General features: G+C 39.7%; 1 protein-coding gene across 1 annotated transcript in view; it reads left to right on the top strand.

Moving 5' to 3' along the window:
* The first annotated feature begins 584 nt into the window (after positions 1 to 584).
* SEMA3A (semaphorin 3A) overlaps positions 585 to 14,541 on the top strand; it is a 289,689-nt gene continuing 275,732 nt past the window's right edge. Inside the window, exon 1 of the mRNA XM_075124518.1 lies at positions 585 to 634. The gene's annotated coding sequence lies outside the window, so the exon portion shown is untranslated. The remainder of the gene's footprint in view (positions 635 to 14,541) is intronic.

Here is a 14,541-nt window from a genome sequence, read left to right on the forward strand (position 1 = left end):
TCTCACCTGTGCTGTGCATCAATATTATTCACATATCACCATAAATCTGCTCATTCACTGTACAAAAAATAAATATTCCCCCTACTCTTCTGTTGTGGCAGATTCAGGGAATAGGGCAGAATGAAACCATGATGTCACCTTTCAGTGAAGTGGGATGAATTTGGTTCAGTGTCTTTTGTCCAGGCTTCTATTCATAAGGCATTTTTTTCTTCTTTCCAATATAAAGTGATGCATTATGGGTTTCCTTCTATTACTGAGACAGTCCTGACAAACTGCAGTTGCAAATCAAGACTTCATTTAGCAGTAGCATAAAAGGCTGGTGTTTTGTACAGTGACAACATGGTTCTATTTCATCACAGTCTCTTGCAATAGGCATTCTCAAACAATGCTAAATTTGAAATACTCTCCTAGTATATAAAATAAAGACAAGGTTTTGAACACTTTCAAACAATACCATGGTACCTGATTAAATTATTTAAAAAATAATAATGTTGATCAACCCATTTGTTGCACCTATAAATTAGGTAACGATTATTAAACCAATATGAAATTCTCTTCTCTTAGGGGAGCTGAAAGTGATACCAGTTGGATAGGATACATTGCCTTAACCATTAAGCACTTATGGCAGTGTAAGGTAAGAACTTCTTATATTTTAAATTATTATTTAAAATTAATTATTTTGACAGTGGTTGACATGCAGTAGTGAAGAATTCTGACAGAGTTATGATAGTGTTTAAACATATAGGCTAACATCTTGAAAGTCACTGAAAGGAATTAAATGTTAATTAATTTGCTATTCAGATTTCAGCTATAAAGCAATTTAAACTCACACATTGATTTGGTCAGGGTCTGATGCACAAACATAGAGAGCCACATTTTCAAAATGTTGGTCTTTTTTTCTTTTTCTTTTTTTTGCCGGAGCCAACTGCACCTGCAAAATTCTCATCCCACAGTTTTGAACTGTGTAAGTGCTCTGATTTTGCATCTGCAATTCATTTATTGCACAAATTTCAGAGGAGCAAATTTCACATGCAAAAATTGGCCTTTTAAAAATACGCCCCACGCTATCAAGACTTCACAATCATTGTTCAAGGCACTAGGATCCCGTTTTGCATGCTCCAGTTTTCATTGTCTTCAGGTGAGCTAAAAGAATACAGGTTGGCATATCTAAGCAGTTTCCACCACCTTAATCAGGAATCTAATGCCAAGATTTTTACTTGCTGCTGTAAGTAAGCAAATCATTTGGCACCAAAGTTTTTAAAATGACCGTTTATGCCCAGATCCTGATCCACTGCTTGATTTCAATGGCTATATTTGGTTAAGTAAATACAGCAAGATTTAGCATTTAAGGATAATTGGAATTATCTTTGAGAACTGCTTACAAGATGATTTTCTTGTGAGAAAGGTTTAGAATTTTAGGGCTAAATCGTGAGTGTGAATCTGGAGTAAGTCCATGTTGTTAGTCCAATGGCGTTACACCAGTTTAGCACTGATGAAACTGAGATCAGAGTCTGTCCTTTCGGGCTAGACTCTAACTTCACTCTTTCATGGGGTGGTTTAGGCCTCACTATACACCCAGCTAGCTGCTCTTGCTTTAAAGTCCACAGCTGGACTTTCAATCTGAGCAAGGCCAGGCAGGGAAGAAAGAAAGGCAGAATTCTCACTCCTCTGCATGGCCAAGGAAGAGCTGTGACAATCTAGCCCTTAGCATTTAAGCTATAGATCAGAGCTGCATAAGCTAACTGAGCTTGGCACTATTGGAAGGAGCTTGCTGAACTGTGAAAGACACTGAAATTGTTATGATTATAGGAGTATTGAAATATTACAGGCAGACTGAGAGAGGCCTTTATTCAGTAGTACAAAGGTGGGGAGGATTAGCATGTACAAAGCCTCTTCCACTAAACACTTACATAGCCGATTCAGTGGCATCTTACACTTGGAGTCCCTGTGTTTGAGGGTGTGCAGAGCCTGCTCCTTTGGTGTGCCCTGGATGTGGAAAGGAGGCCTGGCCATGTACTCTCCCTCCACACTGGGCTGGCTGCAACTCGGGGGACAGGCTGTGTAGCCTTAAAGGTGAGTGTTAAAGGATGCTGTAGCCTGCTCAGTGTGGGGTGTTCAAAAGAGAATGTGCATCAGGTACAGCTGCTCCTTGAGTTCCCCATGGGGCACTGCAGCTCTGCATCCAGCCCCAAGCCCCTTGGCTTAAATGCTGCCCTATTATTACCCTGTGAATCGAGATGAGTGAATCTCAGTTGTGGTTTGAGATCTGTTCAGAGAGGAATCCATACTACCTGAATCTGCAAAACACATTGGAATTTCGAATACTTGGTTGATCTCCGGTCGCATTTGGTCCTCTAATAACAGCTGGAAAGCAGCAGAGAGGGAAAGTGCTAACATTACCTGTGTGTGTCAAAACCCTAAGGAAAATTTAGATGTAGTTTGGCTCTAGAAGTACAGGACAGTTCATAGGGATTCCTGATTTTTGAGTACCTGTTCTCATGTCCTTCATTGTAACCGTTTAAAATACCCAGAAAAGGCTTGATGTTGGGTTAATTTCAAAAGAGAAGAAAGGATCTTAACAAGTGGAGCATATGCAAGTTAGCAACAAACTTTAGAATGAGGAGACTGTCATTTCCATTACTGTGAAACTATGGCTGACCCCAAAGTTTAAAGACAAATATTTTTAGATACTCCTTAATATTGTAGTCCAGTTTTCATAACTATATTTTACCACTATAGATGAAGGCTAAGTGTCTACCTTGTCTTTCTGGTAAATAATAATCTCCTGATTTTTTCCAATCTAAATTGCCCCACAGGGCACTAATAAAACAAGTCATGGCTCACAAAGTAAATTTCCTGTGCACTAATTGAAAATGGTTTCAAATTTATTAGCGTTTCCGTCATCACCCTGAGATCTGATGTGAGCCTGTGCAGTAGTCACCATGACTCTTAAATATATACCTGGGCGATAAAAGAAAGATTAAAGAGCAGTTGTCGTACCATAGCATTAAAAATAATAAAAGAATAATGATGAGTGTTAAGTTAACTGAATGCTGCTTAAATGCCACGTGTTAAGCTGAAGCAGCAATCCTCTGGAAAGATTTGATATCGTACTGCCAAGTCCTTTCCTAGATGTACCTAGACACTTACTGTAATAAATAGGCTCTTAAACTTTGCTTTAAATGCTCACGGTAGGCTCCTTTGCTCTAAGAAGTCTGAGAAGGCATGGAAGTTGGGAGAGCTACCTCTTTCTTGTGTCCCTGTTTGCCTTGGTAAGCCACAAGAGATGAGGTTCTGTAGGGATCCCTGGGGTGATGCCATATTCCCACGGCATTCTAGTTCCCCCTCCAAAGCCCCAACACGAAGCAGCATAAGTGACTGTGCAAACTGAGTCCTGAAATAACTCATACAGGTTCCCCTTCTGTGCTGTGGAACCCCTTCTTCCAAAATGTCATTCCACAGGTGGAGAGCACTTGAGGGAAGTACTACCACCAGGCCTCATGAACTAGCTGTGCCATCAAGGATCCACAGCGTACCAGGTGCACATGTGCATTGAGTGGTAGTACAGAAGCACAGGGCCTGGATGCAGATGTTTTTTGCCTCTAGTAGATCCCAAAAAAAGAAAGAGCCCTCCTTAAAGCTTGGAATTTCCATTTTATTCAGACCCAAACTTTGTGACTTGGGCCATCTCTGCTACTGAGATATATTCTTAGGCAGTCTATCCAGTGGGACTATATATTAATATCTGCTAACTCTTTTATCCAGCCCCAGTTTCACTATAGAAGACCCATGCTCATGGCAAAAATGGCAGAAGGCCAGATGATCAGCACTTGTACTGCTATAGAGTCATTCTCAGATGTGCAAAAGACCAGTTGTAATGATCGTATTGTACTTGTGGGAATTGAGCCTCCTACATACTGTAACCCCCACAGGCTGGCAAGCCTATTAAAATGCCAGTCACACCAGCAGCATAGAAGATACTTTGTCATTGCTACGTATTCTGAGGTATTCCAATATTTGTGTGTGTACCTTTATAATAGATATTATATATATATATATATATATATAATATTTGTTTGTGTACCCACAAATGACCTTTCCCCATCCTCCAGCTACTCCGATGATTAATAGAATTCTGAAACTTTATTCTTAACTCATAACTGCTGCACTTCAGTGATGACCACGTTGTTTCTTTTAAACTCTCTTAATATTATTATTTTTCAATCTAGCATTGTAACTCTGCAGTTGGTACGCCGCCCTGTAAAGCTGCATGTGTTGCTTACAGCCCTGAAACATTATGTAAAATCAATAATGCATATGCTTTGTAGAAAAAAATGAGCCTATCTGGGATGGTGCCAGTCCAAAACCATTGAATGATTAATTGTGATATGGTTACAGAGGCTATGTCTACACTTAAAATGCTACAGTAGTGCACTTACTGTAATAAATAGGCTATCAAAATTTGCTTTACATGCTATCACTGGGTTAGTCTACCTCCATGAATGGTGGTAGCTAGGTCAATGGAAGAATCCTTCTGATGACCTACCGGTGTCTACACCACAGGTTAGGTTGGCTTAATTACATTTCTCCGGGGTGTGGATTTTTCCTACCCTTGAGCGACATAGCTAGGTCCACCGAACTTTTCCATGTAAACCAGCCCACAGCCGTAACTGGCAAGGTGAATTTTGGTGAGAATGGAATCATTGCCATAATTTTTCAGCACTTTGTAACTACCTCTATGCATTCTGAAAACCTTCAGACAATATGGGGTTAGCCCTGGTCTACACTGAAAAGTTACATCAACCCAGCTATCTCCCTCAAAAGTTTGAAAAATCCACATCCCTGAGAGATGTAGTTAAGCCAACCCAACCCTGCTGTAGACAGTGCTGTCAGTGGAAGAATTTGTCTGTCAACTTAACTACCACCTCTCAGGGAGGTGGTAGGCGATGGAAGAACCATTCCTGTTGCTGTAGTGATTGTCTCCACTGAAATGCTGCAGCTGTGCTGCTGTAGCATTTTAAGTGTAGACATAGCCTTAGTGTGGAAGTCCTTACTAAAGAAAATGTCTAATTGACTCCAGTGGTAATGTCTTTCAATAGGAATGAGTAAAGGGACTAATTTTCATTTACGCTAAGGCAACTTTACACTGCTCTGGTTAATGTAAATTACATCCACTTTCAGGGCCCACGACCCAGATGAATGTAGGGTGGCCATAGTGCAGCTGAAAATCAGGCTTGTTGAATTGTACCCTCTGATAATAGTGATGCTTCAGTTGCTCAGGAGAGGAGTCATTCCATTCTTAGCTGCTGCTTTTTAATTGTTCGTTGCAACCTCAGGATTTTTCCTTTTGGGGCTAAGATTTCTCATACTCTGTCTTAGTCGCAAGAAGATGTTTTGGAGGGCTCTGAGTTTGGTCAAAGAGGAAAGGGCCATTTCAGGTCATTTCCATCTACACATGTAGCTTCTTAGAGGCAGGAGAGCAGTATTTTTAAATTTACCAAATGCCGCAATGAGGTCCATCTTGAATAGCATGGTTGCATTTTCTTTGTCGGTGGGTAGGAAGAGTTTATCCACCATAGCAACAATTGTTCTCTCAGTGCCATATCCTAGCCTGGAGCCTGACTGAGAAGGAACCAAATGCTGACAACTGAAAAGTTTTCTTCCATTGAAATGTCAGTGACCCACTTTTCTGAGATCTCACTAGTCCTGTTGCAAATTTACAATCTCTACTGCCCCCACTTCAGCCCCTCTCCTGGCTACTCTCAGAGGGGATTACTTCATCTGGTTACACGGTTGACAACTTTTAAGAGATCAGTTCCTGGACTTAGAAGAACAATTAAGGCTCAAGGTCTGCAAGCTGCCTAAATCCATAAAAAATGACAAAAAGGAGTAATTATATGGGATACCCATATATATGTTTTTAATGTACAATTGTCAATTTCTTCCATCTCGCCACCACTTTTATATGCACCATTTTGCCATTTGTTTTTTTCCGTGTTTTTCATGACCCTTCCTTTTCTGTGCCTTCATTTTTAATATAACAACACTAATAGCACTGTGGAATTGCTGCTGATCCACAGCCATAAAGAAAGGGATGTTGGTCAGTAGTTAAATGTTCCCCCACTTCCTAGAGGTATCAGTTCCCTTTTTACACACGTTTCTGACCTCTCTCACTCCTCTCTTTCACCTTTTCTGCTTTTCCCAACTGTTCTTCAGTGCTCTAGGCTCCTCTCTGTCTGTTTAGTTAATAGGTGGCTGGGGCAGAATTTTGTTTCTGGAGATGTTTTCCCCTTAACTCAGAGATATGGAAGGGGAGGGGATTGGTAATGGGATATACAGCCTTTAACCTCGAGATCATCATCTCAAGTACAGCCCAGGTCAGTCATGTCTGAAAGCAATTATATTCTCTATATGGTGATCTATATGAAATGCATCGGTGGGCTCATCCCACATCCACCCACATCAGTTAGAAATCTTTTGTGTGGTCCTAATGGGGAGTCTAAACTTTGAATGTACATGGGCACTGAACTATTTCACTTCTAAAGAGTGTTTCTTCGGATTGGAATTGAAGCACTCATTGGATTGGGATGGGAAGATTCCAGTGACACTGACCACATTTTGGATAAACAAATGAATTTGGTCTCCAGGGCTCTTAATCTGGCACCTTTCATAATGACTAAATTCAATTAGCTTTTTAAAATACTAAGTGGCTCATTGAAGGAGGACCCCTGCTTAGGTAGATAAAGAATGGAGGTTATCCCCCAAACATCATAGAATAATAGTCTAATGCCACTTCAAAGACTTGTAGTGCTTCAAAGCAATACTTAAGAAAATTAAAAATTGTTCTGAGGTCATCAAGTGCATTTCAGTTCCTCCGACAATTGCCATTTGTTTCAGTGGGGGTCCAAATGTTATGGAATCTGAGTTGGATACTGAAACTGGTTAAGGAACTCTTAAGAAAACAAACTACACCTTATCGTATTTCCTTAACATTCTCATGAAACATTTTACCCCAAGACACCCCCCACAAGCCCCACATATTCACAATGCAAGTCTCAGAGCAGTATTAACATATAAACAATGATGCAACAGAGACTGGGAAATCAATCTGGATAAAATAAGAAAGGACTCAGGCTTGCGTGCAAATCTCCAGCTGAACCTTTACAATGAGGTTCCGAAGAAGTTCACTTAAGTTTATTTCCCTATTATGTTTAATTCTTATCTCTTTACTTCCTGGTTATGAGTTGGGACATGGAACAGAAGTGCTAAAAGCCTGTGAGGAAAGGCTGTTTCTGAGGTATTTTTAGCCCAACCAGAAGCAAGGACATCTCAATCAATCTGTTTGAAGTTTATTGATAATTCCAGTTCACTTCAAGAGAGAATCTCAGAGATGTACCTGGACTATATTCCCTGGCCTATACACAGAGCAGTGTGTTGTACCTGTCAAAACTTTAGGGAGGTGCTAGAATAGACACTTAAAACCACAATCCACAAAGTTCCCTTGTTTTTTAAAAGTGACCAGTAGTGGCTGCAAAGATGCACAGTCGGAAACAAGAGACTGGTATTCAATGAAAGACGGTGATTAGAAAAGGAGACTTATAAGTAGGAAAATAAAAAATGAGCCATCACTTGCTCAGTTAGCATACCTTCCCCTTGATCATATGCTCATTTCTTCCTCTTTTGGACCATTGCAAGATCTGGTTAGTAGTTCCTTAGATCTTTTCAGTTAACATACATATTCCAAGATGAGTCTGGGCAGCTCTGAGTGACTTTTTTCACTGCTCCACTTTACTGAGTGGCTTCTTTCCTTTCCTTTTCTTCATTTCATTTTATTTTCTCATCTTACTACCATTTCTCAGTTCGTCCTACATTATAAAGCAATGAACAACTGGGATGTGTTTGTTTGGTGCTGTGAAAATGATTTATATGGAACTTGACTCTGCATTTCCATAGTAATGTAAATATAGATTATGTACAAACATTTCATCATGCTCATGAACAAAAAAAGGGCCAAGACTCAAAAGCTGGATGCCGAATTTAGGAGGGATTCAAATGTAGGAGACTGGTTTGACTTAAGCAAAGACCCATGCTATGATTTTATCTGGGTCTGAGCTTCCTCGAAGTTAGGGTGTATTTGGATGTCTGGGGTTTTGAGTCTGTCCCCTTATTAATATGTATAATGTAGTGATGTATGTTTAGAATGAAACATTCACTATATAATCTTCATGATCTCTGGGTAAAATGTTCATAGCCAATTCACAACATGGAATTCCACATATATAATAAATGTCATCCGAAAATGGCTAATCAGGTGGCAAGTTGTGATTGCTGCTACTGATTAGCTATAAGAATTGTGCACACAGTTAGTTTCACCAATCAGTTGTCTGAGCTACCTGTTATGTCTTCGCAAAAAGAAAAGGAGTACTTGTGTCACCTTAGAGACTAACCAATTTATTTGAGCATGAGCTTTCGTGTGCTACAGCTCACTTCATCAGATGCATACCGTGGAAACTGCAGCAGACTTTATATATACACAGAGAATATGAAACAATACCTCCTCCCACCCCACTGTCCTGCTGGTAATAGCTTATCTAAAGTGATCATCAGGTGGGCCATTTCCAGCACAAATCCAGGTTTTCTCACCCTCCACCCCCCCACACAAATTCACTCTCCTGCTGGTGCTAGCCCATCCAAAGTGACAACTCTTTACATAATCAAGTCGGGCTATTTCCTGCACAAATCCAGGTTTTCTCACATCCCCCCCACCCCCATACACACACAAACTCACTCTCCTGCTGGTAATAGCTCATCTAAACTGACCACTCTCCAAGTTTAAATCCAAATTAAACCAGAACATCTGGGGGAGGGGGGTAGGAAAAAACAAGAGGAAACAGGCTACCTTGCATAATGACTTAGCCACTCCCAGTCTCTATTTAAGCCTAAATTAATAGTATCCAATTTGTAAATGAATTCCAATTCAGCAGTTTCTCGCTGGAGTCTGGATTTGAAGTTTTTTTGTTTTAAGATAGCGACCTTCATGTCTGTGATTGCGTGACCAGAGAGATTGAAGTGTTCTCCGACTGGTTTATGAATGTTATAATTCTTGACATCTGATTTTCGTCCATTTATTCTTTTACGTAGAGACTGTCCAGTTTGACCAATGTACATGGCAGAGGGGCATTGCTGGCACATAATGGCATATATCACATTGATAGATGTGCAGGTGAACGAGCCTCTGATAGTGTGGCTGATGTTATTAGGCCCTGTGATGGGGTCCCCTGAATAAATATGTGGGCACAGTTGGCAACGGGCTTTGTTGCAAGGATAAGTTCCTGGGTTAGTGGTTCTGTTGTGTGGTATGTGGTTGTTGGTGAGTATTTGCTTCAGGTTGCGGGGCTGTCTGTAGGCAAGGACTGGCCTGTCTCCCAAGACTTGTGAGAGTGTTGGGTCATCCTTTAGGATAGGTTGTAGATCCTTAATAATGCGTTGGAGGGGTTTTAGTTGGGGGCTGAAGGTGACGGCTAGTGGCGTTCTGTTATTTTCTTTGTTAGGCCTGTCCTGTAGTAGGTAACTTCTGGGAACTCTTCTGGCTCTATCAATCTGTTTCTTTACTTCTGCAGGTGGGTATTGTAGTTGTAAGAAAGCTTGACAGAGATCTTGTAGGTGTTTGTCTCTGTCTGAGGGGTTGAAGCAAATGCGGTTGTATCGCAGAGCTTGGCTGTAGACGATGGATCGTGTGGTGTGGTCAGGGTGAAAGCTGGAGGCATGCAGGTAGGAATAGTGGTCAGTAGGTTTCCGGTATAGGGTGGTGTTTATGTGGCCATTGTTTATTAGCACTGTAGTGTCCAGGAAGTGGATCTCTTGTGTGGACTGGACCAGGCTGAGGTTGATGGTGGGATGGAAATTGTTGAAATCATGGTGGAATTCCTCAAGGGCTTCTTTTCCATGGGTCCAGATGATGAAGATGTCATCAATATAGTGCAAGTAGAGTCGGGGCTTTAGGGGACGAGAGCTGAGGAAGCGTTGTTCTAAATCAGCCATAAAAATGTTGGCATACTCTGGGGCCATGCGGGTACCCATAGCAGTGCCGCTGATCTGAAGGTATACATTGTCCCCAAATGTGAAGTAGTTATGGGTAAGGACAAAGTCACAAAGTTCAGCCACCAGGTTAGCCGTGACATTATCGGGGATAGTGTTCTTGACGGCTTGTAGTCCATCTTTGTGTGGAATGTTGGTGTAGAGGGCTTCCTACCCCCCCCCCAGATGTTCTGGTTTAACTTGGATTTAAACTTGGAGAGTGGTCAGTTTAGATGAGCTATTACCAGCAGGAGAGTGAGTTTGTGTGTGTATGGGGGTGGGGGGGATGTGAGAAAACCTGGATTTGTGCAGGAAATAGCCCGACTTGATTATGTAAAGAGTTGTCACTTTGGATGGGCTAGCACCAGCAGGAGAGTGAATTTGTGTGGGGGGGTGGAGGGTGAGAAAACCTGGATTTGTGCTGGAAATGGCCCACCTGATGATCACTTTAGATAAGCTATTACCAGCAGGACAGTGGGGTGGGAGGAGGTATTGTTTCATATTCTCTGTGTATATATAAAGTCTGCTGCAGTTTCCACGGTATGCATCTGATGAAGTGAGCTGTAGCTCACGAAAGCTCATGCTCAAATAAATTGGTTAGTCTCTAAGGTGACACAAGTACTCCTTTTCTTTTTGCGAATACAGACTAACACGGCTGTTACTCTGAAACCTATTATGTCTTGTCTCTTTGATTGCAAGCTCTTTGGGGGAAGGACTGGTATTTACTTTGTGCTTGTATAATGGCCAGCACAAAGGGTCCCCAACCTGGTAGTGGTCTCTTAAAAAAAGAACTATCTAAGTTCATAGAGGATAGTTCCATCAATGGCTATTAGCCAGGATGGGCAGGGATGGTGTCCCTAGCCTCTGTTTGCCAGAAGCTGGGAATGGGCGACAGGGGATGGATCATTTGACGATTACCTGTTCTGTTCATTCCTTCTGGGACACCTGGTATTGGCCACTGCTGGAAGATAGGAGACTTTGCTAGATGGACCTTTGGTCTGACCCCGTGTGGCCATTCTTATGTTCTCTGCATGCTACTGCAATATAAATGTTTAATAATAATAAACAATGCATATGTATTTTGTTCTTTTTAACTGAGCTTTCAGCAAGACATAGGGTAGATTTCACATTATCCTTCCTACCTTTCATAGATACAGACAATTAAGCAGGATTAGCTTTTTTATCAACCTTATCTTCCCAATTGGAGTGGAATGGAAGGTTATTAAGGACATCATGAGGGATTTAAAAAAAAAATAAGAAAGCTAGAGGAATGCAAAAGAAAGTAAAGATTGATTTCTCTTCCCTTATTGAGTGCTAGCAGTTAGGTAAACTGATTTGCAGTGAGGTCATCAGTCACAATTGGATGATCATTCGAAAATGGATTAGATTAGAAGTAGCAATTTCTGCTCCCTGGGTTTCAGCAGAAAATGGTTCAATTCTGTAACAGACCTCATAAACTAGTGGAGATCAATGCCCACCTAATGTGCCATTACACAGTGGGCACACTTCAGTGACTACAAGCACAGCTGCGACTTGGGTTTTTACCATCTATATTTCCTCTGCTCTTTATTTGCTTTCCACAGGTGCTTTCACTTGATTATTTTTCCCTAGGGAATAAACAGTTTAAGAGAATTCTTTTCACTATTTCCATAAGCAGCTGTAAGAGAGAGGTGTTAGAAACATACTCTAGGGTGGGGAAAGAATCAGAACATCTCTCTGCTTGTATTAGAGTAACAGCCGTGTTAGTCTGTATTCGCAAAAAGAAAAGGAGTACTTGTGGCACCTTAGAGACTAACCAATTTATTTGAGCATAAGCATCCGATGAAGTGAGCTGTAGCTCACGAAAGTTTATGCTCAAATAAATTGGTTAGTCTCTAAGGTGCCACAAGTACTCCTTTTCTCTCTGCTTGTAGTAGTATTCAGTAATGTTAGTGGCCTACTAAATCTGAGCAAGAAACAGTTTTCCCATGTTGAGAACTTTTGAGATTTCAAAAGATTTTCCTGTTCTGAAGTGAGATAAAACATTAAAATATCAAAGAAATTTGTTTAAAAATGGATTCATCACAATGTTTTACTTTGATATTTTTAAATGTTTCATTTCAACTCTGATCTTTTATTTTTTGACATTTTAACTATAAATTAATTTACATTTCTTAATGAAAAATTGTTTTGAAACTTAAAAAAGGAACTTTTATTCTTGAAAATGTCAAAATGGACATTTTGAAAATTGCAAAACTTTTTTTCATTTTCTTTTTTTCAAAATGGGAAATTCATCTAAACTTACCCTTTCATATAAACAGTGCTGGTTTCACAGAAATGGCAGAAAAATGACCAATTCTATAGCCTACTCCAGTGTAAATCTGGAGAAAATATAGGTAAATAGTGGGGGAAATTATTCACAAAAGGCTAGATTGCACAATTCCTATTCACACCGATGAGCACGTAAATAAATAGTGCCTGTGAAGTCTATGTGCAAAAATTAGAGCTGAATGAATAGTGTTAGTAATAGTATAACAAAAAAAAAATCCATACTAAGCCTTTTTATTTGTTTCCCAAATTGTATCAAATTTCTACTAATGTATTATTAAGTATTGTCTGAATAGTTTGGACAAATAATTTTCAAACTATGTGTTGTCCACTGCTGCTATTGATAGTCTGAGATTGGTGTATTTCCTAGCCCTTATCTATATAGATGACTGATATTTTTCAACATTATGGCAATATTACACTTCCATACAAAGTGATAAAACTTCTGGGACTCAGTACTATTTTCCTGAACACTCATGGTTGCATGAATGTTTGCAAATAATGAAAAATACAACCTTAGACATTGACAGTAAATCACATGCAGGTCATTTATCCATAAATATATGCACTGAATAGTGCTAAAATATATAAATAGGTTAGTGACTAATCTATTTATATATTTTAGCATTATTCAAACAGGAAATATCATGAGGTAGGATGTTCAAGAGCACCTAAGACTCATTTTCATAAGTGACTGAAGCACTTAAGTGGCATATGCTCCTAAACCCCTAAAGGTATTTACAAAAAGAAAAGGAGTACTTGAGTCTCTAAGGTGCCACAAGTACTCCTTTTCTTTTTGCGAATACAGACTAACACGGCTGTTCCTCTGAAACCTAAAGGTATTTAGGTGCCTAATGATGTAGGTAGGTGTCTAGTGCAATTTTTAAAAGCTCCAAGGTGTTTAGGCCTTTTTGAAAATCCTACTGGATGTCTATTTACATTTTTAGGCAACCTAAATACCTTTAAAAATCTGGCCCTAAGTGACTAAGTCACTTCTGAAAATGAAAGGTAGGCTCCCAAGTAACTTAAGCACTTAGCTATAATCTATCTGGGTGCAAACAGTGATCAGAAAGATCTAATATCTCTTCGGTGCAGAGGTTGTGTCTTCTTTGTGTTTACTCAGGGGCCAGTCCATTTTTGTAAGTGCATTATTTGCCATAATGTTAAAATTTTCAGTCATCTGTCTAGCGACCGCAATATAAAGCATGAATTAAAAAAATAAATAATGTAGTCACTAAATAAACTGGTCAAAGCAAATAATTCAAGTAGGTCTAAACTCAGCTGACCTAATTGCTTTCATCTGAATCTACTAACTCACTGATAATTTAAATTTGCAGAAAAAGTCATTCTACTTTTTTGTTTTGCCCCGTTAAACTCAGTAACCTAGACAGTTCATAAAACAAGTGAGTTTTACTATCAGTGTAATTCTGCATTATTTTGAAGCTGCAAATAAAAGTTGTTCTTCTGTAGCTCTGTTTAGTCATTGGTTGCTTAATAGGTAAGAATAGCATAAGGGATATAAGATTCTGAAACCTAATAATATCCAATGCTTAGTTTTTGAAGTAAATATTAGCTGCTAACTAGCTCCAGAGTGAAATTTGAAAAGGGAATTGAAACACTGCTTGTAGCCCCTATTAAAATCTCTCTGTTTTAATTGAGAACATGACCTGGGGGTTCCATAGCTCAACTTACACTGTTCCATTGGTACAACTCTCTGCTTGATTTTGGCAGCAGGGTGCTGAGCTTGGCAACTGCAGAGAAGTGCACCTGTTTTCAACACAGGAAGTTATGTTACTTAAACTGAATCTAATCTGCTAATGATTGTTATGATTGGAGTGCAAGGTCACTTCTAGATTGCAATCAAATGTCAACATCTGGTTAATAAACAAAATGACACTTTGTGATTATTGCATAGCAAATTAGAAGTGAGGTGAAATTTCCGGCCTTTCAGTTAGCAGAAAATCTGTGATGTCTAGTGATGCCAGCTCCCATTTTCTGACCACAAAAAATGAAAGAGGCTGTTTAAAGGATTAGATGTAGGAAACTACATTTTTTAGATTAAATGTATACATGCCAGCAAAATTCATCCCTGGCGTAGCTCCATTGACTTAATTAGCATGACACCAAAGATGAAATTGTCCCACCATTTAAAACAAA

This window comes from Caretta caretta, chromosome 1, assembly GCF_965140235.1.
Source record: "Caretta caretta isolate rCarCar2 chromosome 1, rCarCar1.hap1, whole genome shotgun sequence".
In the NCBI taxonomy this organism is placed as follows: Eukaryota; Metazoa; Chordata; order Testudines; family Cheloniidae; genus Caretta; species Caretta caretta.